This window comes from Colias eurytheme, chromosome 1 (assembly GCF_061535395.1).
Source record: "Colias eurytheme isolate Ceu_HAF_F1 chromosome 1, ilColEury1 Martin Lab GWU primary, whole genome shotgun sequence".
NCBI classification, from domain to species: domain Eukaryota; kingdom Metazoa; phylum Arthropoda; class Insecta; order Lepidoptera; family Pieridae; genus Colias; species Colias eurytheme.
Genome location: NC_142980.1, coordinates 4,232,313 through 4,253,486, shown reverse-complemented (window position 1 = coordinate 4,253,486; position 21,174 = coordinate 4,232,313). Strand labels below are relative to the sequence as shown.

Here is a 21,174-nt window from a genome sequence, read left to right as displayed (position 1 = left end):
AAATTGACCTAACGTATCGATGTTGGTAGGTTTTTAAAATATTAATTGGCAACATATTTTAATTTTAAAGCGGTAACGCTGTTGGTTCTCGCAATATAACGTATCGAAGTGTGACTGTGACTAAGGATCTTTTGCCGGTGTCAGTATTATTATGTTTGTAGAGCTTAAACTGCACATCTCAGGTGAGTACAGTTTTGATATGTTGTGTAATAAACCCTAGAGATTGATTTTACAGTGGGAACTATCCAACTTTAGGCTCATCTGTCGAAATATTTGCTTGGGCATTGATGCCTCAGGTTAGGTCAAGTTGCCATTGACCGCTGCGTGGCAACTTGACCTACGCCTAGGGTTGACACAAAAAATAACGTGACTGCATTTTTTCCTTTTTTTATCTGTTTCGAGTTTTGCATAGTAAAATCAATAAATTTGCTGCAAATTTCGGACAATCCAGATACTTATACTCTCTTTGATGACAACGATTTAGCATATTTCTAATGAAAAATAAATGTTTCCTTACCTATTAATAAATACCTATAAGTATTAAGTAATATACATATACATATGTATTAAATTTAGTTTAATAAATAAATAGTTCATTAAAATTTGTGTCTTGTTTGTGACAACCCTATCCGACATGTAATGCTTTGTATGAAATCATTACAAATCCCGTGGCAACTTGACCAGGTAGCCAGAGCCTAACAGTTTATTGTAAAGCTTCGGGCTGCAATATTTAAAAAGTCGAAGAATTAAAAAGTAATAGCAACTTAGCCTAAAACAAGAATGTTAAGCATCTACCTATGAAAACTGATGTGCAAGGTCAAGATACCACATCAGTGTCAACTTGACCTGTATTACGTTTATTTGTAAATAATGTCAGATTCAATATATTTAAAGAAATACCTAGTAAAAGTGAATGATGAAATCATTCATGACATGAACAAATCATAAAATGTTAATAAAAGTTTAATATAAATAAGTTAGCTAAGAAAAAGTAAAAAAATGTGGTCAAGTAGCCACATTTGACCGGTATTAGTATGGATATAGTATCGATAATAGCCTGCAGAAATTTCCTTCAAGGTTATTATCAAAAGCAGTCAATTTATGGTTGATTATACGTGTGCAGTGATGTGATTACACTAGTATGATTAAGGCGAACAATCTACCAATTAGGCATAGACATCATAGACATAATCGAGGCATAATATTATAAGGAATCAGCATTAGGTGTCCTAAACTAGTAAATATTTCGCATTTGTCAAAATTATACAAACATCTTACATATTTGTAAAAAATAATAAGGTGAGGAAGGCGTAGTCTAAGGAATATACGGGAGTAACATAAAGTATAATATTATCATTTCTTGAATAAGGTAAAATCTCGCTGGACGTGTAAAAATCCCGGGCGATTTAGTGATCTATTTCGTCTGGGATTTTTGAAAAATTCCTAAAACCCGTTGGTCACAGTTACCGACATTGCTTTTGTCAATTTATTTTCCAACTCTACACCCATCTGAAACTTTTACCTTTGTTTGTAAAGGCAAAAAAACATCGGACGAAAAAAAGCATCGACAAACAATCCTTTAGTTCTATTTGATGAAATAAAAGGAGGCATAGGTGATTTTTTTCAGAGTGGATTTTATAAAACGTAGAGCCCCGTGATATCGGTGAATAACTGTTCGATTTTCTATGTGAGGAAGGAAAACTCTGTTAAATTATGATTTTTATTAGTCACCACCGTGATTCAATAAGTTTCTTTCAGTTGTTACATTTACGCTCTGCAGTATTACACTCACGATATAGGTACCGTGCTTTATTCATCGACTGGTCAAGTGCGCTATGTGTCGCATGTCGCATGTCCAACTCTTTCGGTTATTGGACAGCTGGGTATATCATAATATTTCTTTTCACTGAATAGAGCATTGGTATGGAATAATGTTCATAAATTTTTAATATTTATTTTTTGACGCCCTAATTGACATGTACCCCAAGGAAAAAAAGTGTGAATTAAAAGCATTAATATTCATTACACAAATTCATTTCATTTTTCCTTATATGGTTTGGCCCACAAGTACCTAAAATCCACCAATTTTACAAGCACCATACGTTAAAACAACAGCGATCGAGTGACTGACTAGCCATTAACATAATATATGAAGCAAAAATAAAAGGCAGTTCATAATTTCGAGCACGTATCTAAAATCCACCTTTTAACAGTCCCTTGATATTTTTACTACGTGTCGCTTTTAAAATTTTCTTTACGTAAATAAGATAAAAGGAGGGATAAAATTCGGGGAGTTTATTCGGGTTTGTTGATGCAGGTCACGGCGTGAATTTATAACAGGTATACCTTAGACACTTGAAAAGTAATTGACTGGAACAGGGTAGAATTGTGGGGCGGTCCCCCTCCTAACTTTAATCTTTAGATCACACGAAAAATTAAAGGCGGATTATATTAATTTCCGAGATCGCCTGCTCTTCTTTCTGTGTAATGGACGGTGAATGGATTAAGTGGAACGGAAGGTATTTACGCTATAAAATGAAGAATGAATGAAAATATTTGAACGTGAAAAAAATACATTCCCCTTTGATTTGGGTTTTTACAGGTGATTGGATTTAAAATAGATATTGTTGATGTTCTGTTTTTCGTGGAAAGCATGTATTGAGAATTGACCGCCTGCTTGGTACAGTGGTTGACGCGTGAGCGTAGAACCGAGGGGTCCTGGGTTCGATTCTCAGTGAAAATCGCCCCATTACCCCACTAGGGGACAAGGGACTTCACTTTTTTATGTATCGAGAATTGGAGACAAATGGAATCTAAATAGCATTGGACGTTTATAAATGTTTGTAGGTAAACACATATTTTTACTTTACCAACATTGTTCGTTTATTTTATTGCACGCCTCATAAGCGAAGCGTTGAGGTGGGTACTACTGTCACTTCGCGCAAAACATCTGATTTTTCAAACTTAAAATGTCTTTATGTATCATACATTGCACTTGTAAGATAATACATACACACACATATTAAGAAAAAACACTATTTTTAACGTTCATGATATTTTTGATGTCATTTTTTTATTTAAACTAGTTAAAAAACAGTTTAAAAAAGTTCTGTCTTGGACGTCCGTGTGTCTGTATGTGCGGATCCTTTTTCTTGTTAACACGACCGAAATACTTTACTAATCGAGTCTTTTTTTTTCTCTTACGCTTGAGTATGCTCAGGAATAGAACCCTTTCATTTTTCAGGGTCTGATTCGATGTGGTTTAATTGTTATTAAATAAACAAAAATAATAATTAATAAATATTTATTAAAAAAAATTATGAGGCGTGCACTTTTGGATTTTCCAAATTATTTTAATATACATAGGTATCTTTTGAAATTTCCAAGTGTGACATAAAAAATAATATGAATTTCCAAATATCTTTATTTTGTAAAACAATGTGATGAAATTTAAAAGTAGATAAAAAATAACAAATCTAACACATCAATTAAACAATATTTTACACGAATTGTTTCTCAATCAAGTAAATTGCTATAAAAGTACAATAAAGCTTAAACAAACAAAGTCTAGCAAGTAGAGAAATAACCAATATTGTAAGCAAATACACATATGATCTGTATTTCGCAATGCATCCAAGTGCTAAGTGGAATGTTGATCGAACCGTATCCTGGGATTAATTACACAATATACCGAACTTTGAAGGATATCTGAAGGATATCCGAATCTTGAAGGATATCTGATGGTGATTTCACCAAGATAGTAGATAGAACCTTTATAATAGATACTGAATGGTCTAAATAGCGGCAATACATGTCTATCCTTTTCATGTAATTCCTAATGAGAAAATGCTTTGTAAGATTATTCATGCAATAAACGAATTTACAAAGAAATTATGAACTTTCAAGGCACGATAAATAATTACAAAATTAATTACATTAAATAAACACAGGTAAACTGCAAGTGACCGACTTCTGAAAGAAACAACTTCTTAAAGGCTTGTAACTTTGACATGAACCCCTCAATTTCCATATAAACTTTATTAAACGCCGAATTTGTTACTGACCACTGCGCCTATACTACTTACAACATAAGATTTAATAAACGAACTGTGCATGAAGATAGCTATTCTATTTATCATCATGACAAATATGGATGAAGCTACCTAAAAATCTTTCTCTTCTAAATCGTGACTTTATCAAAAAAATACGTGTGGCACTCGGGGACTGCCGCAGCCGCGGTAAAGCTATTGCAAGCTATGCCTTCAAGCTTCCTTCAAGCCACACCTCCGCGCCCGTCGGAGTGGAGAGCGTGAGGTTTTTTCGTTACGGAATTTCTGGATTCGGTCCCCGCGCTCAAGGCCCGCAATAGAAGCTATGCAATAGCTTAAAAAGTATGTAGTTATTTTAGTCAGGATTAACAAAAGAGTTTAAATGCACTCACATTTATTAGAGCGACATTGTGCGCCTTTATAACGAAGCATTATTGAATCTTGAAAGGGTAAACCTTTTCTAATTGCTTAATTGAGGGAACGGTACCTACATTCGGGCATCTGCCAAATTTATCTTAGTTACAAGTTAGGGACAGTATAAGTAGGTATAGACGTAAGAAAAGGTCCAATTTTCTTTCCAGTCTTATTGTTTTCTCGGTTCTTAAAAGGATTGTGATATTAGAAGGACTTTGTTCACATTGAGAAGTAATTGAGCGGGTCTTAAATTTTCAGTAACAATAGGAGAAATTAGAAACAATTGTAACCGTTCCCAGTATGGTTCGTGAATCTTTAGAAATTGTTGATTGATTTGACTCAGCCGGGAATATTTTTGGCTAAACTCTTTTACTCGGGTGATTTTTGCTTTCAAACATTTCGGTTTATCAATCTTAAACACTTCTTTATACAAAGATTCGTAATATCGACAAAAAGATCTACGTCCGGTTTTTCCTCAGCTTTAATCTAAACAAAATATAACCAAAAAGGGTATTGTATTTCATCCTCAACGTCACTTTCTGTTGTATCTCACTTTCGTTTCCATCCCAAATACCATAAATTACATAGTGAATTTTTTATAGTTTTCTTTATACAGCACATGAAAGTAAAATGTTGCAGGGAGATATCACGTCGGCAATGTCAAATAAAATAACAGATTATCGGGACGCCGGCCGTGCGAAGAATATCTAAGATTTGGGCTGGTTCCTCTAAGCCATACTGTTGAACTTACGAACTTTTACTCCATTCAATTTATAGATAGATTTCAAGTGGTCTTTGATATGTCTAGATTTTATAAATACCTAGTTTTAATTATTAATTTTATAAAGAAGCTTTTTAGGTGCACATCTATCTAATATAATCAAAAAACTTTCATTCATCATCACCACAAAGTAAATAACTACGACTAATTATTACGGACAATTACATTGCTTGCTGCAAACAAAATTGGCTATAATGTAAGAATGAGAAAACACTTTGAAGATTCACCTAAAGTTCGTCATAGAAACATGAATACTGTAAAACTATGAATACGTGACCCCGATTCGTGTTGAGGCAAACTAGTACCCCATTAGCAAAGATTTCAAGGAACCCGTGAAGTTAACTGTGTGTTCTAGCTCTTCTTGAGTATTAAGGGCCTTAAAGTAGGTAAGATACTTTGACATCTTATATCGATTGAAATGGAAAATCAATGTATAAAATGTATTACAGAACTGAAATTTGTAGGTACCTTATACATAATACTTCTTATTGTGGTAGTTGAGCATGATTCGGCACGAATTGGGCTAGCTCGCACCGGGGAAGGTACCACAGCCCCACGGAAGACCGGTGTGAAATAGTAGCACGTAAATTCTACTGCTTTTTGTACGGTGAGTGGGGGGGGGGCACAGGCCAGTTTCCTTCTCCTTACTCTCCCTTGTACATTCCTTAAAAGTGGGCATCACATTTGCAGAGGCTCTACAATTTTTATATGCGGTGGTGATCGCTTGGCCCTTACCATAATAATCGGTATCATGTAAACAACTATGTTTAGTTCTTATAAAAGCAAAAAACGAAAATAGAAGCCTGTCAGAAGTGATTATTAAAAGGAATTCATTCAAAATATTTTCCAAACAAAGAGATGAAATTAGTACATGATAGAGTATAGGTACCTAGACTAAAAACAAAGGGTTAAAATAGTAAGAACAAACTTTTAAAAACAACACAAGCATTTTATTATATTAAATAAAAACACATGTTATTTATATGTATAGTTAATAGTTTTCAGTTTTCACATATATTTGACCATTTCAATTTTTTTCAAATCGTTAACTGACCCGATTCATTCTACACGGTCTCTGGTTCTAACGAATGTGTTCTGCGCTAAACTATTTTATAAAAACACTTTTGAAAGGAATTTTTTCTAATATTATAAAAATGTTAATATTAAAATTGTATGCAATTGTATTTTACTACAAGTTAAATTAAGAATAGGTTATCCATCACTCAATGATCACAATTAGAAAGACCATCACCAAAAATATATCTATAATATTCAAAATACGATGAAGAACGATAAGTATTGGTGTTTTAACCCGATCGCGTCGGTATTAGGGTATGGGTAGTGCCCGTCTTCTACTTGTAAGTCTACAGTTTATTAAGAAAACTAGATTTCTTTCCGCAGCTTGCCCGATCTAAGCAGAGGGGACAGACTTTGTTTTATAATTATATTGTCCGGGTTTCTCTCAATAATTTCCGGTTTAGTAGACAGTACATTTATCTACAGCTTACGTCAATCTCATATATTATACGTAGTCTATTCTATTGAACGCTACGCTAACAGAAAGCCACTTGCATAGGGGGGCAGCACAGACATGTATATTAAAGTAGACTACGCAAGTACCGCGATCTGTATGAAAACCAAGCGTGTCATATTTTTTGTACTGACCTTGACGCGTTATGACGTCACGAGCGCTTTTTAGTGATGGTAATTTCATTTTACGTTAAATCGATTAGGCTAACCTCTTCATCAACTATCGTTTTCAGTATATCAATTGTCGGATAGGCTGTTTTTGTCAATAGTCGAAGCTTTTTTCCTTCAACAAAGCTGGCTTTATTAAAATGTTTAGAGCAAATTGTGCTATATTTTGTTGGAAACCAATCTCCAACCAATGTCCCGTTGCGTCGATCCATTTTTCTTTTATGTTCGGGTTACTTGGAAAACTGAAAAAACAAACATAGTCTAAGCAATAAGGAGTTTTCTTAAAAAACTCCCAAGATGACACTTTATCTAATGGCGTCCATGTCATAATATTTATTTTTAGTACCTTTGTATTAAAATACTTAAAAGTTCTAGGTCAAGTCGTATTAAATGACAAAAAAAATCTATGCCTTTTTTTCTGAAAAATTGCTCCTTCAAATTATCATTTTTCTGTCCGATTATAAAATCGATTAGAATCGAGAACTGTTGCATCAAATGAACATCACTAACCACAAAATTGGACAGAAAAATGTGAACAGAAAAATGAGAAGACGCTATTCATTGCTTGTTATCATACGACGCGATCTTTACCGTGCCAAGTAAAAGCCGCAATGTATTCCGAATCATTTCGTATGATTTGGTATCCGTGTTTGTCACGATCGTTTTCCACAGATATTCTTTATTTGATTTTAAAATAAATAGTGCATATTCTGATTAGAAAATTACTTACCGGTGGAAGGAAACATCTCTGCTAACTCGGCCACTCACAGCTGTGGAGTTTCTACAGTTTATAACGGCGCAATTCGGCATTTTACTTTATTCAGCTTCACGTCTTTTCTTGGCGAACTGTAAGCGCGGACTGAGTGTAGGCCAGCGTCAAGTAAGTTTCATAAACGTAGTTTGGACACGGGAAGTACGTACACTCGCTTAGTCTACTAATATACATGTCTGTGGGGGGCAGAGATATAATTGAGTCTAAAGGAGTCGGCTACATACTCATTTGTTATCTAAGATCATCATTAAAAGAGTGTTCATTATTTTAGACCATACCTTAAATTTAAACTAAAATTTTATAAACAATAACTACTTACTTAATTTGATAGTAATAACTGAAGACAATTAATGTAGATTTAGATTATTGTATATATAAACTTAATAACCAGCATTCAAGCGCCACCGACCGTTCTATTTGATCAAACTAAGAATTAAAAAACAATTACCAATACAATATTGGTTCATTTTGTGGAAACCATTGCAAAGCCGAAAGGAATCCAATTAAGATAATGGTAGTGGGCTCGACGTACCAAAATATAGTATTACTGCTTGCTTAAAAGGTTTGTGTAGCAACGCAATCGTATAGGATCAATGGAAGTAAGAGTATTGCTCTTTGGTATTACAGTAAGTATAGGTTATTGTATTTGTCGACGCAAATAGCTTTCTGCCCCAACTAATGGTTTATAGAAGACGCATAATCATAATGTAGGAGATATAACATTAGTTGAGAGCATTGGGTGTCTACGGAGATGCCTCGAAAGTGCCACTAGATTAATATATTATATACGGGTATACTATACATCAATCTAACGCGACTGAAGGGTGCCGATATTATATGGAATATAACGTAATTTTCGTACGGTATCTTCAGTTAAGTGAGCTCGTAGATCGGAGATAATTTCGAGATAATATTACATTATTTGATTTTGATACAGGTATAGCGGTTTCAAAGATTAGTTTGATTATTATTCCGTAGCAATTTCGTAAGTAATGTTCAAGATCATGGATTCAATTTTAGGTGTTAATAAATATTAATATATCAAAAGGTTATACATAGGAAGATGAATACTCCGTTACTTTTGTACCAGTAGCATAATATAGGTAGGTACAAAGTATGTCTATAGAATTTACGACTGTTTCGAACGAAGTATATGAATGAATGAATGAATGAAAGCCTTTATTGCAAGAAATTTACAAGTAACAATAATTTATAGCTTAACTAGGTTTCTTCTGGGTATCTTGCTTGTCTTTCGACAAAAGCCTCCTCCAAACTCTTCCATGATTGCCTTTGAAGTGCTATTCTTCTCCAGGTCACTCCTCCTACAATTTCCTTTAAATCATCTTCCCATCTAATTTTTTGTCTCCCTCTGTTCCTTTTTCCTTCCCTGGGATACCATTCCAAGAGATCTTTAGTCCACTTTCCTTGTTTATTCCTCATTATATGCCCTGTCCAACGCCACTTTAGAGATTTGACTGTCTTTACAATGCTTTGCAATTTCGTCTTTTTTCTAATATTGGTTATTTTTACTTTGTCGCGTCTTTTAATTTTTAACATGCTTCTCTCCATTCCTTGTTGGCACACCTTTAGTTTTTGTAATTGTTTTTTGGTTAAACACCATGTTTGGCAACCATAAGTCATCACTGGGCGTATGCATGTATCAAAAACCTTACTCTTTAACGTCTGGCAGATATCGTCGTTTTTAAAAATATTTTTCAAGGACCAAAATCGTTTCCAAGAACTTGCTACCCTTTGCTCTATTTCTTTTGTCATAAGATCATTGGAAGATATGATCTGTCCCAGATAAAGATATTCTTCTACATACTCTATGTACCTGTTGTGGACTTCTATTGGAATTTTAGTTCTATTCGTCATTATTTTTGTTTTTAATGTATTCATTACAAGTCCTACTTTTGCGCTTTGGTCGGCAAGCTGTTGTAACATTTTTTGTAGAGTTTCAGGTGTTTCGGCTATTACAATGAGATCGTCTGCGAATCTTAGATGGTGTAGGCGCTGGCCATTAATGTTTATACCACAAAGGTCCCAGTCGAGATTCCGAAAAATACCTTCAAGAACAGCCGAGAATAGTTTTGGTGACATGGGATCCCCTTGTCTCACCCCTTTCTGTATTTCAAAGTCTCTTCCAACTCTCTCAAGCCTAATTTTAGCCGAAATGTGACTGTAGATGTTTTTGATGAGGTTTATATATTTTTGATGGACTCCCTGTAATTTTAATGCCACCCAAAGATAATCATGTCTTATAGAATCAAACGCCTTGCTGTAGTCTACAAATCCTATATAGTAAGGTTGATTATATTCATTACATTTTTCTATAAGTTGTTTAATAACAAAAATATGATCAAGTGTTGAATAATTGCTTCTGAAGCCAGCTTGTTCTCGAGGTTGTGATTCATCCAAGGTGTTTGATATTCTGTTTAGGATTGTTTTAGCAAATATTTTGTATAGGTTAGGCATTAAACTTATTGGTCTGTAGTTTTCTATTAATTGTTTGTCTCCTTTCTTATGCAGTAAGATAATCGTTGTGTCGGTCCACTGTTTAGGTATTTGTTCAGTCTGATATATTTCGTTAAATAAATGGGTAATAATCGGGAGAGTCTCTGATGCAGTCTTCTTTAAAATTTCGTTGCTGATTTTATCATCGCCTGGTGCTTTGTCGTCTTTTTGGGATGATAGGGCCTTTTCTACCTCACTTACTAGAAGCGGTGGTATTTCTCCATTTTCTTCATCCATGTTATAAACTTGATTTTCTATAGGTAATGTAGCGGTGTCCTTGTATAGTGTTTCGTAGAATATTGTAGCAGTTTCTAAAATCTTTTTTCTATTTGAGCTTGTCGTGTTAGTTTTTGTATTTTTTATTTTAGGTATCCAATTTTTGTCTTGACTTAAAAGTTTTTGTGCTTTTTTTCACTCCACCCGTCTTTTCTATTTGCTCTTGTATTAGTTTAATTTTTGTTTTCTTTTTAAAGTTTCTTATGTTCCTATTGATCTGTTTACTAATGTCTTGTATTTCTTTCTTGTTGGATTTTCGATTTTTTAATAGTTCTTTCCTAGTTTCCAAAAGTTTCCTTGCTTCGTCCCCCACTTTATCTCTCTTAACTTTCACAGATATCAAGTTTTCTTTTAATTTTATAAGGTTCTTTTCTAATACGTTATATTTGAATAAGACTGATTTATCGCTATTTATCTGCATTTCGTTATTGAGTGTATGGCCAAAACTTTTCAACACATCATCTGGAATTGGTGGAATTTTCTCATAGTTTTGTTTTATGAATTTTCTTGACCTTTTTGGTTCTATTGATTTTATTGTACCTCTCAACAATCGGTGGTCTGAGTTAAAGTTAAGTGTATTAATGACTTCTACGTTTTCAAAATATTGTGGCTTATTTGTGAGTATAAAATCGATTTCGTTGCAGGTTTTGGCGTCCGGGGATATCCAAGTCCATTTTCTCTTAAATTTCTTCTTAAATAGTGTGTTCATGATTTTCAGGTTAAATTCTAATGCAAAGTTGATTAATCTTTTTCCATTATCATTTCTTTTACCGTAAGTATGAGGGCCCATAATCTCGTTTTCAGATTCTGTTTTTTGACCTAATTGACTGTTGAAGTCTCCCATTATTATTAAATTGTCGTACTGTGTTTCTTTTAATGCATTTGTTAATAATCTATAGAAACTGTCTTTTTCTTCGCTATCAGTTTGTTCGTGTGGGGCGTAGGTCTGTACAATTGTCCACATTTTGCTGTAACCTGGTATATTTATCTTTAACATGATTATTCTATCCGATATTCCTATGAATTCTACTACTTCCTTTTTAAGAGCAATATTTATTAAGAATCCAACGCCATTCCTTCCTTTTTCCTTACCTTTGTTGAAAAATATATATTTACCTTCTACTTCTAACAATTCTTCTTCGTTTCTTTTTGTTTCACAGATACCTATTATGTCCCAACGTATTTGTTCTATGGCTAGTTCAAATTCTGCTTGGCGTTCCTCAGTTCTCAAAGTGCGGACATTAAATGTGGCAATGTTGAATTTTCTATAATTTAAAGTTTTATTGTAGGATGCGGTTGATTGGTTTGGAGGGTTGTAGTCTGAAACCCCACGGTGACAAGCCGGATTGGGGAGTGCTATATTAAAAGTTCTTCTAGTTTGTAGTTGGTCTGTAACCAGCTGTCGGGGTTTTGTTAGTTTTTTGCAGAAGAGGGGATAGTGGAGAGAGAGTTGCTTCTTACTCTCATAATATCGAAAGCATTTTTCCTGTGAGACTTAGATATTTCTGTCAGTTTTTGTTTGTTGTCCGGGATGTTTTTATTTGGTGATTCTGATCGATTACGTTTACGTTTTTCATTCTTGTTTTTGTTATCACGTACTATAAGTTTATCGTATTTTATCACTGCGTATCTTCCTTTTTCCCTTTCTTCAATTAGTTGTTGTTGTAATAATTTCCTTTTATCCAAAATATCTTTTGGGTAATCCTCTACAATGTAAACGTTTTTAATCTTTTTCTTGCTCTGTATTACTTGTTCTTTTTGCCATAAACTCAAGAAAGAGATAAGAACTGGGCGAGGCTTATCACTTTGCAAATTTTTCTTACCAAGGCGGTGTACTTTGTTAATATCACTTGGTTTTAAATCAATTGCAGTTCCAGATGTTATTAAATTGATGGTTGTTTTTAATAGGTCCATACTTGAGGTTTCGTCTTCTTTTATTCCAAAAGCTATAATATTTTTCTGACGTTTTTCTCTTTCCAAATAATCTATTTTGGCTTTTAAATTTTGATTTTCCATTTTTAAATTGGTAATTTCTTGTAAAACCGGGCCGAGTTTTTCATCGATTCTGCACATTATATTCTTTGTCTGTTCCTGCATCTCCATCCTTAGTTTATCAAAAAGTTTTTCAAATTCATTCATTTTAATATTTATAAATTTGGGTAATTTTATGCAACTTGTGGCAACCCCTGTGATTGAAATCGGATAGGTGTCAAAAACAGACAACTGTCGCTATTATGACTTGACTTGTCAATTGAATCAAATCAGATGTTATAACGGTATAACCTCTTAATTACTGTTATTATAAAATCAATATGCCATTAATAATTCTTCAATTTTATTATTTAAATTGTTCACGGGCACTTTCACTATGTTTTATATGTATTTCTTCCAAAGTTTGTGCACTTAAAACAATTGAACTGGAATTATTTATACTGGGTATGTTTTCGTACTTGTTGACACTTTGACAGCCGGTAACGGTGTTCAACGAACGAAGTATAAGTAGGTAGCAAAAGAACAGCGAAGTACTACCCTGAATGTGGGGTAGGTACCTAACTACTGCCGTAATTTACATTAGAGGCAAGATTTGCAAAGAGGATGTTTATTTTATATACTAGGAAATATACATATGTCTCTTGTTGACACTCGCGTAAATAGGGAAATCATTTTATCTCAAATGCGAATCGTATTACACACATCTTCTCTACATTCGCTCAAAGAGAGAAGATTATAGAGCCTTTCTAACACTTCTCTTAATAATGCCTTATGAAGTTGTCAATACATTTGCGACTTACATTGTACCTCCTTATGAGCAACCTGTTTCTTCGTCTTTTCAAGTAAAACTCGACTCTATAAGTTCCGGAATTAGATACATTTTCCGCATTTCCCGAGAGGATATGCCGTGGCTTCATTAAAAAGTATTTGTATTTGAAGTACGACTGCTTTGTGAAATATTATTTTAGTGTCGCGTTCTAAATTTCGAAATGCCTGGTACACATTTTTACACATTGAGAAATTTCCAGAAATTATTACAATTTACAATGCATAGAAATAGGGAAATCTACTAATTTGCCTACGTACCTATACGGCTTCAATTCGTTAGGTTTTAATAATTATAGCGTAAAGCTATAAAAAAATAATAATTATCCATCTACAACTATTCATCATTTTTTTACGTAAGAATTAAGAAAGTATAAAATAATCAAACGCCACTCAGATTTTACGCATAAAACCTTGCATATATTTATATTTTATATATTACCTAGTTATATCTACCTATGTTCTAGTTATGTTATTGTATGCGTAGCAATCGTTATTATTTAACATCAAATAACATAAGGGCCATATAGGTACATATTTAGTATCAGTTCTGTTTCCACCATATTAACAGGGCCGTACCGGTACCTAAGTTTTTAACAAAAAAAATTGCGCCCTGAACGAGATATTTCAGAGAACAATAATCAAACTCACGTATTTTTAAAGTGAAACTTTTATTACATCGTCTCAAACTTTTTGGTCTGTGTAGCGCATGTCGCGTGTACACATCACATCGCAGCCGACCGTCACGCGACATGCGCTACACAAAGCAGTGTTCGGAACCGTTCGAACAGTTTCACTTTTACCGTGGTTTCATAAAACCACACAACATTTTCATATACATATATGTATTTTTTTATCATAATCTTCTTGACCACACGCGAAAAGGGTTACCTAAACCTTTTATGATTAAAAAAACACGCCCAACGCTGATGACATTTGAATAATCCTAAAAAGTATACAAATGCAGCATTATGAATATAAAACCTACTTATTATGAAATAAAACGTGATGATATAGGGATCGTTTATTTTCATTCTACAACTAGGTCCATTACTTTAGTCTTCTGATATTCGAAGATATTATAATTTCCACAATATAATTATAATTTCATTTCCAAACCAATTTTAGAGTAGTTTGGTGTTCGAAATTTAGATGAACCGATTTGTGATTTACACGTCATCTCTTTGTTAGCATAAACAATAAACTCTTTCTAATACTTGTAACTAAAAACTTAAGAATATTATTTGTATGGCCATTCATCCATTCCCTTTGTTAACATGCACACACACTGGCTTTAATGTTGTAATTATATTATTAGGTAAGCGATTGACCGTTGTGAACGAATTTTGATAACTCTTTTAATATAGTTCAACTACATATTACAAAACAAGATACGTTAATAATATAAAAATACATTAGTATTTTACAATACATACAAATAAATTAAAAAAATTGTACATACATTACAATTATTAATTATTAATATAATGATATGCATTTTATTTTCATATACCTATATAGGATCTATAACCTCCTCTAGGATTCGATGAAATTAACAATTCAATAATACAAAATGTAAGAGATAATAAATAAAACAACTTTTTCACTCGGGCTTTTTATTGGGCACTACCATACATCCATTGTCATAGTTTAAGGAGATTCATGACATCGCTAAGCTTAATGTAAATATATCGAGATATTCTAAGTGAATGTTCTTTCCATACCAACACGGAACACCCATGTTCCTTTAGTCTTTGCATTTGCATATTGAGAGGAAATGCGGCAAACAAACTTATAAAGTATTTAGATAATTTATAAGTATAGTTAGAAAAAACAAGAAAGCGTTTAAACTCGTTAAATGATTCTATTGTTCTCCTCCTCTAATTGACCAATATAAGTTATATTTTATGAACTGAATAAAGCCGGCTACTCACGTACCTGCAGCAGGGGCAATATTTGAGGGTCCTCAATTGTGATGTAGGCAAGCAAGGAGAATGAACAGCTGAAATTGCTGCAACCGCCGTGCAACCGATATTGTTCCAATATTGCCCCTGTGGCAGGTACGTGAGTAGCCGGCTTAAGAAGGCTATTGTGCCCTATGTTTTGTTTTTTCATTATTTGTCAATTTGTGTTATAAATTGTCATGAAAAATAAAACATAGAGCATAGAAGTTGGTAATTAATTATTCTTCTGCACAGAACAGTAAAGTAGATAGAAGTGTGATGTGGGCGTGGCCCACGTGTCAATGATAAGTTTAGATCACCTAACTTGCTCTCAGTTGTGCGCAGAAAAATATTCGAGTCGGTTGTCAGCTGTCAAACCTTTTTTCCATATTTATTCATTAATTAGGACGTGTTGTTCGGTATAAAGAGTGCAAAAATGATAGCAGACGAAATAATATCAGCAATGAAGGCATTTCATACCGTCGGTAAGTCTTATTTTAATTTATTTTAATTATATTTTATGTTATAACTTCGCTTGTCGTAATTTGTCAAAATTGTATACAAATATCTAGTCAAAATGAACCTTAATCCATAAGAAATTAGTACTATTATAGATTGAACAGCAAACAAGACTTTCTGGAATATTATTGCAATAAACAAACGAATTTCGCTTTAGTGATGCTTGTGGTGCATATCGACAGTATCGATACTTTAGAAAAGACAAACATTAGAAATATTAAATTTTATTTTATTTTTCCTTAGCTTTCATTTGTCTAATTTATTTATAGATTTCCCAAAGAGGCTAATTTAAAAGAGAAATGGATAAATGCAACGTGACGAGTTAACTGGATGCCGAACAGTACTAAGCGGTCTAACAAAGGCCACCGATACATCAAACCTACAGCAGTTCCAAGATTTAAAATAATGCATATTTTCTGTTTGTATTTTGTAAATATAGATTTATACTATTCTATTCCGTTTTTTATTTAATAATAATAATATAAAAAGACGTACTTAGTAGTAATAAACATACTCCAAAATGTGACGCATTATACTATACTCATATAAAAGAAAGAAAAAAAAATACACAAAAAATATTTATTTGTGAATTATCGATAACAAGGCTGACATCCCTCAGAGCATAGCATCAGATAAATATCAAGCTAATGTCATTAATGTTGAGTGACACAAATTTCAACCTTATCTCTATGTGTTGCGTTTCAAATTTATATCTATCGAAAACTAACGCCCTCTGTTGTGGAGTAGCTGAATGTTTTCGAATTTGGAATTTCTGTGCAATGAGAAACAAAACAGCTAATATACCTAGGGATGTTATACTAAAATAAACCGTAACATGGTGCGTTAGGGTACATATTGAATTGCTGAATTTATAACCTAAGTCAGTTTTTACTCAAATTAAGCTGTCCAATCAAAGGCATAGTTTACTTGTAGTGTACTGTATAACTATCGGTTTAAATGTGTGGGTTTGGCGACACTGGTTTTCATACTAATTAGACATTACAGCACTTCTATATGTTTTTACTGTTCTGTGTTCTTCTGTAAAAAATCATTGCTTAGTGATCAATATCCAGGGAGAAAACAGGTAAGAGCGTTTCTATGGCGAAAATACCAAACGCATTTCCTCTTAATAAATTTTTCACAGTTTTGCTTTCAATCAGACAAAAATTAGAATTATTTAACAAAGTATACAAAACATTATTTTTATGTAAGTCAGACAAAATAAGCAATAATTCTGAACACTTATAATATAATAAATAATAAATAAATTATACATCAATATACTTAAGTATTTGATGACTTCTCTATACATAAATGTGATAAGACGTAGTTAAACAGAAGACAATCTCACCGAAACTCTTTACTTGGAGACCACAATACATAGGTACCTACATTGATAATTCGCAAATAAATTAATGGATTCTAAAATCTATCACATAGATACAAATCCCTCTAACATTCACTTAGAAGCACTACCTATACAAAATTTAACAATACAATAAATACGATTTAATATTAAAAACGTCGATATATCGATAATAATTATCATACTAATAATACAGGGGAATGCTAATAAATACTTATTTGTGCATAATTAATATGTGGATAAGCTCACAGCTATATTGTGCAAAGATTAAATAAAGTTATATAATTTTATTGACTATTACATACGTAACGTATTATATTACCAATTTATATCAGAACTACTTTTACAGGTACATGTAACTATTCGGTTATATATTTTAAAAATGTTAAAAATTTAGATTAAACCTTTATTCAGATTATAACAGGACAATAAACATTTTTATCATTGAGATAATATTACTATACGTATGGAGGAGACACCACGAACAAAATCTGTGCGCCATTTTTTTGCTCTAACTAAGTTTTAAAAATTATTATCTAGTTAGGTTCTTACCGATGAAAGTTATTCCTTTGCACATTTCCGTATTATTTGTATTATTTGTATTATTTGTGCAATATCGTAACACACACGAAGGCATATTTGATGCGTTTCACTTTAAAACCATTAAAAAAAACCGCTCAACATACGTCATGTGGCGTATGTTGAGCGGAACATAAGTGATGTAGGCGGTGTCGTCTCCATATATGTATATCTCAATGATTTTTATTCGAATATCCTAATATCTACTTCTACCAGAAACTACTTACAATCAGGTAATTCTCAGGTTCCAAGAGTATTCATAGTTTATTAAATTGACCAGCGTATAGAAAGCTAAGGCTTCTACATATATATTGGAAGCTATACAGATAATAAGAGCGAAGTTTTAAAATTATATCCATACAAAATGTATTAAAATGTGACCCAAAGAGATATAATGACAACGGATCGGACTTGAAAGTTTTGAAAAACGTTATTATGTAACTATTTTTACTAAGTATATTGTTCAAAGTATTTCTTGCTATTGCGTTTCTTATTTTATAATTTAATTATGTGTCCTTGAAATGAAAAAACAAGATCAAAATTTAAATTATGTTTGAGTTTACAAATTATTAATCTACCCAATAAATAGAAAATGAATAAATTTCTTAATTCTTATAAATTTATAATACGTCCTGTTTTCTGTATGAGATTAAATGTGTAATATCTACGTTATATTGTAAAAAAGTTTGCAAATGGAAGCAATATTTATTGTTACATAGATAAATTTGAGTATAACATACTCTTGTTCAAGTACTTGTTTCTTCTTGATGTTTAAAATATTACGTACTTAAAAACATTGTTTGCACATTTCACTAATGCTAATAATTTATGATTCTTGTACAAAAAAAGTAGATTTACTACAAATTCAACATCAAAAATTGTATGTTTGAAGATATTGCTTTTTTTTCTTAATTACTATCTAGTAGATATATAAACATGACAAAAGAGAAATCCCCATCAATCAATTTAAAACGCATTGACATCTTAGAATAAGCATTTAAAATTTGTCACATAAGGACTATTATTGCTAATTTGCTAAATATAAATTACAAGCACAATATAATGGTGTGTCCACACAGAACCACTTTCAATCGTATACATTCACACTCAGTGTGGACGTAGCATATACATACATAAAATTGTATCCTTAATACAACCTAAAAGAATATGCGTTTAATAAAACATACGAATAAATAGGAATACTTTGTACTACATATATTTAAGTATCATTGGTGTATTATAATATAAATAAAGAGTTTTGTGCTTTGCAAATAACAAAAAGCATAATATTCATACAATCACATACAAGGGCGGATCCAGCTTTAGTGCCAGGGGGGGGTCACATAGACGTGGTCAATTATTTTCAAAAGCTATATTTTGGTAATTTAATTGATACGTAGATTTAAAAAAATGGTCAAGTGCGAGTCGGATTGGCGAACCAAGAGTTCCGTACAATAAAGATTAAATATCAAGATTCTGTGTTCACGGGAAGTACCCTTTAGGTTTTGATTCCTGGCAACACTTGCGAATGTTGATATTAAGCATGAAATGTATGTTTTAGCAATTTTTCCTCCATTTGTGCTGACATTGCTTTTAACCAAATTTCAGAACTCTGTGTTCACAGGAAGTAGTACAATACCTATAGATTTTGATTCCCTTGCGATAATGTCGAAATTTGCGATAATTTACGGCATAAATTGCTGTATCTTTTGATTGCGTTGGCTTATAAATTAGATTTTTTCACAGCTATAAGGAACTGTAGATTTGAGTATTCGGTATGAATTTCAGATTGATACTTCCACGCGTTCCTGAGAAAAAGGGTCTTCACAGGCAGACAAACTTGAAAAATACATATTTTTTGCAATTATTCCTGTATCTGTACTATAAGATGTTGCTTTGTACCGAATTTCAAGATTCTGAGTTTACGGAAGTACCCGTAGGTTTTGAGTTTTGATTCCCTTGCGAATGTCGAAAGTTGCGAAATTTTTCGGCATTTACGGCTGTATCTTCTGATTCGTTGACATAGAAGTTTGATTTTATTAAGGCGTAAAGGTATTTTAGACTTGAGTTTTTGGTATGAATATCAAGTTAATACATGTCAGCGTTCATGAGTAACAGGGTTGTAAGTTAAATTTTTTTTTTAATTATTTTTTTATATTATAATCTAAGGAAAAATTCATGCTTTTCGCAATTAGTAAACAAAGTCGTTGTCTCTGTGCCTATGTCCCTATGTATGATTAAATCTTTAAAACTACGCAACGAATTTCGATGCAGTTTTTTTAAAGATAGAGTGATTCAAGAGGAATAGTATATAATTTATAAGGTTTTAGAGAAAGCGGGCGAAGCCGCGGGCGGTAAGCTAGTCTGCGTTATAAGACGTTTGATTGTACTAAATTTCATGACTCTGTGTACTCGGGAACTACCCTGTAGGTTTTGATTTCTTAGGGAGTGTCGAAAAATTTCAGCAATTACAGCTGCATCTTTTGATTGCGTTGGCTAAAACGTTTCGGTCGGGACCGTAGACCGTAGGATTTCGACATTAGCAAGGGAATCAATACCTGCAGGGAGCACCCTGTCCCGTAAACACAGTCTTGAAATCGAGTAAAAAGTATCGTGTTATAGCACAGATGTAGTAATAACTGCGAAAACCCTGCGATGCGAAAATTATTTAATTAAATTAAATAAAAATATATTTTTAAATAATTTTAAACTTACAATCCCTTTATTCATGAACGTCTCCATGTTTTTAATTGATATTCACATCAGAACTCAGGTCTATAATAACTTAAATCTGTTATTTAATTCAAATTCTATGTCATCGCAATCTGAAGAAAAAGCAATTAGAGCCGCATATTCTGTAATTCGCAACTACTTGCAAGGGAATCATCAATCAAAACCTACAAGGTACTTCCCGTGAACACAGTCTTGAAATTTTGTTAAAAGCAACGACCAAGGCAACGACTTAAGCACTTACAAGCACAGATAAAGAAAAAAATCCTTTAAACAAAATTGTAAGATACAACATAATGAAAAAATATGTTTGCTCGGAGTCCTCGGTGCGTGAGTCGGACGCGCACTTGGCCGATTTTTTGTTGTAATTTGACTGTATTTTATTAGTGTTCATTTGAAAAAAAAAATTGCTATTTTATGTCTTATCCACGAACTGGGATATTTCGATATTTGAGGTTTTGTGTGAAAAGTGTAACAACAAAAGTTGTAGAAAAAAAATTCATTACATTCAACTTTACCATTACACTTTATTCCGCAGTTATGGTTTTTTTTAAATCGAAAAACCTGTTATTTGTCCTTAAATTACGACCACAGGTCGACCCTAATAAACTTTTTCTATAATTTTTGTTATATTCTCTTCCGTTACCGTTTGTAATTGATTTAATTGTTCTATATTACTTTTATGTCTCAAAATTCAATAAAAACATCATATTGAA

The 21,174-nt window shown here is 32.7% G+C and overlaps 1 long non-coding RNA gene across 1 annotated transcript; it reads left to right on the top strand.

The window, feature by feature from the left end:
• Window positions 1-15,520: 15,520 nt before the first annotated feature.
• Window positions 15,521-16,237, top strand: LOC149910972 (uncharacterized). Its single transcript, XR_016456696.1, has 2 exons — window positions 15,521-15,749; window positions 16,053-16,237. It is a non-coding gene; the product is annotated as an uncharacterized LOC149910972 (long non-coding RNA).
• Window positions 16,238-21,174: the final 4,937 nt, after the last annotated feature.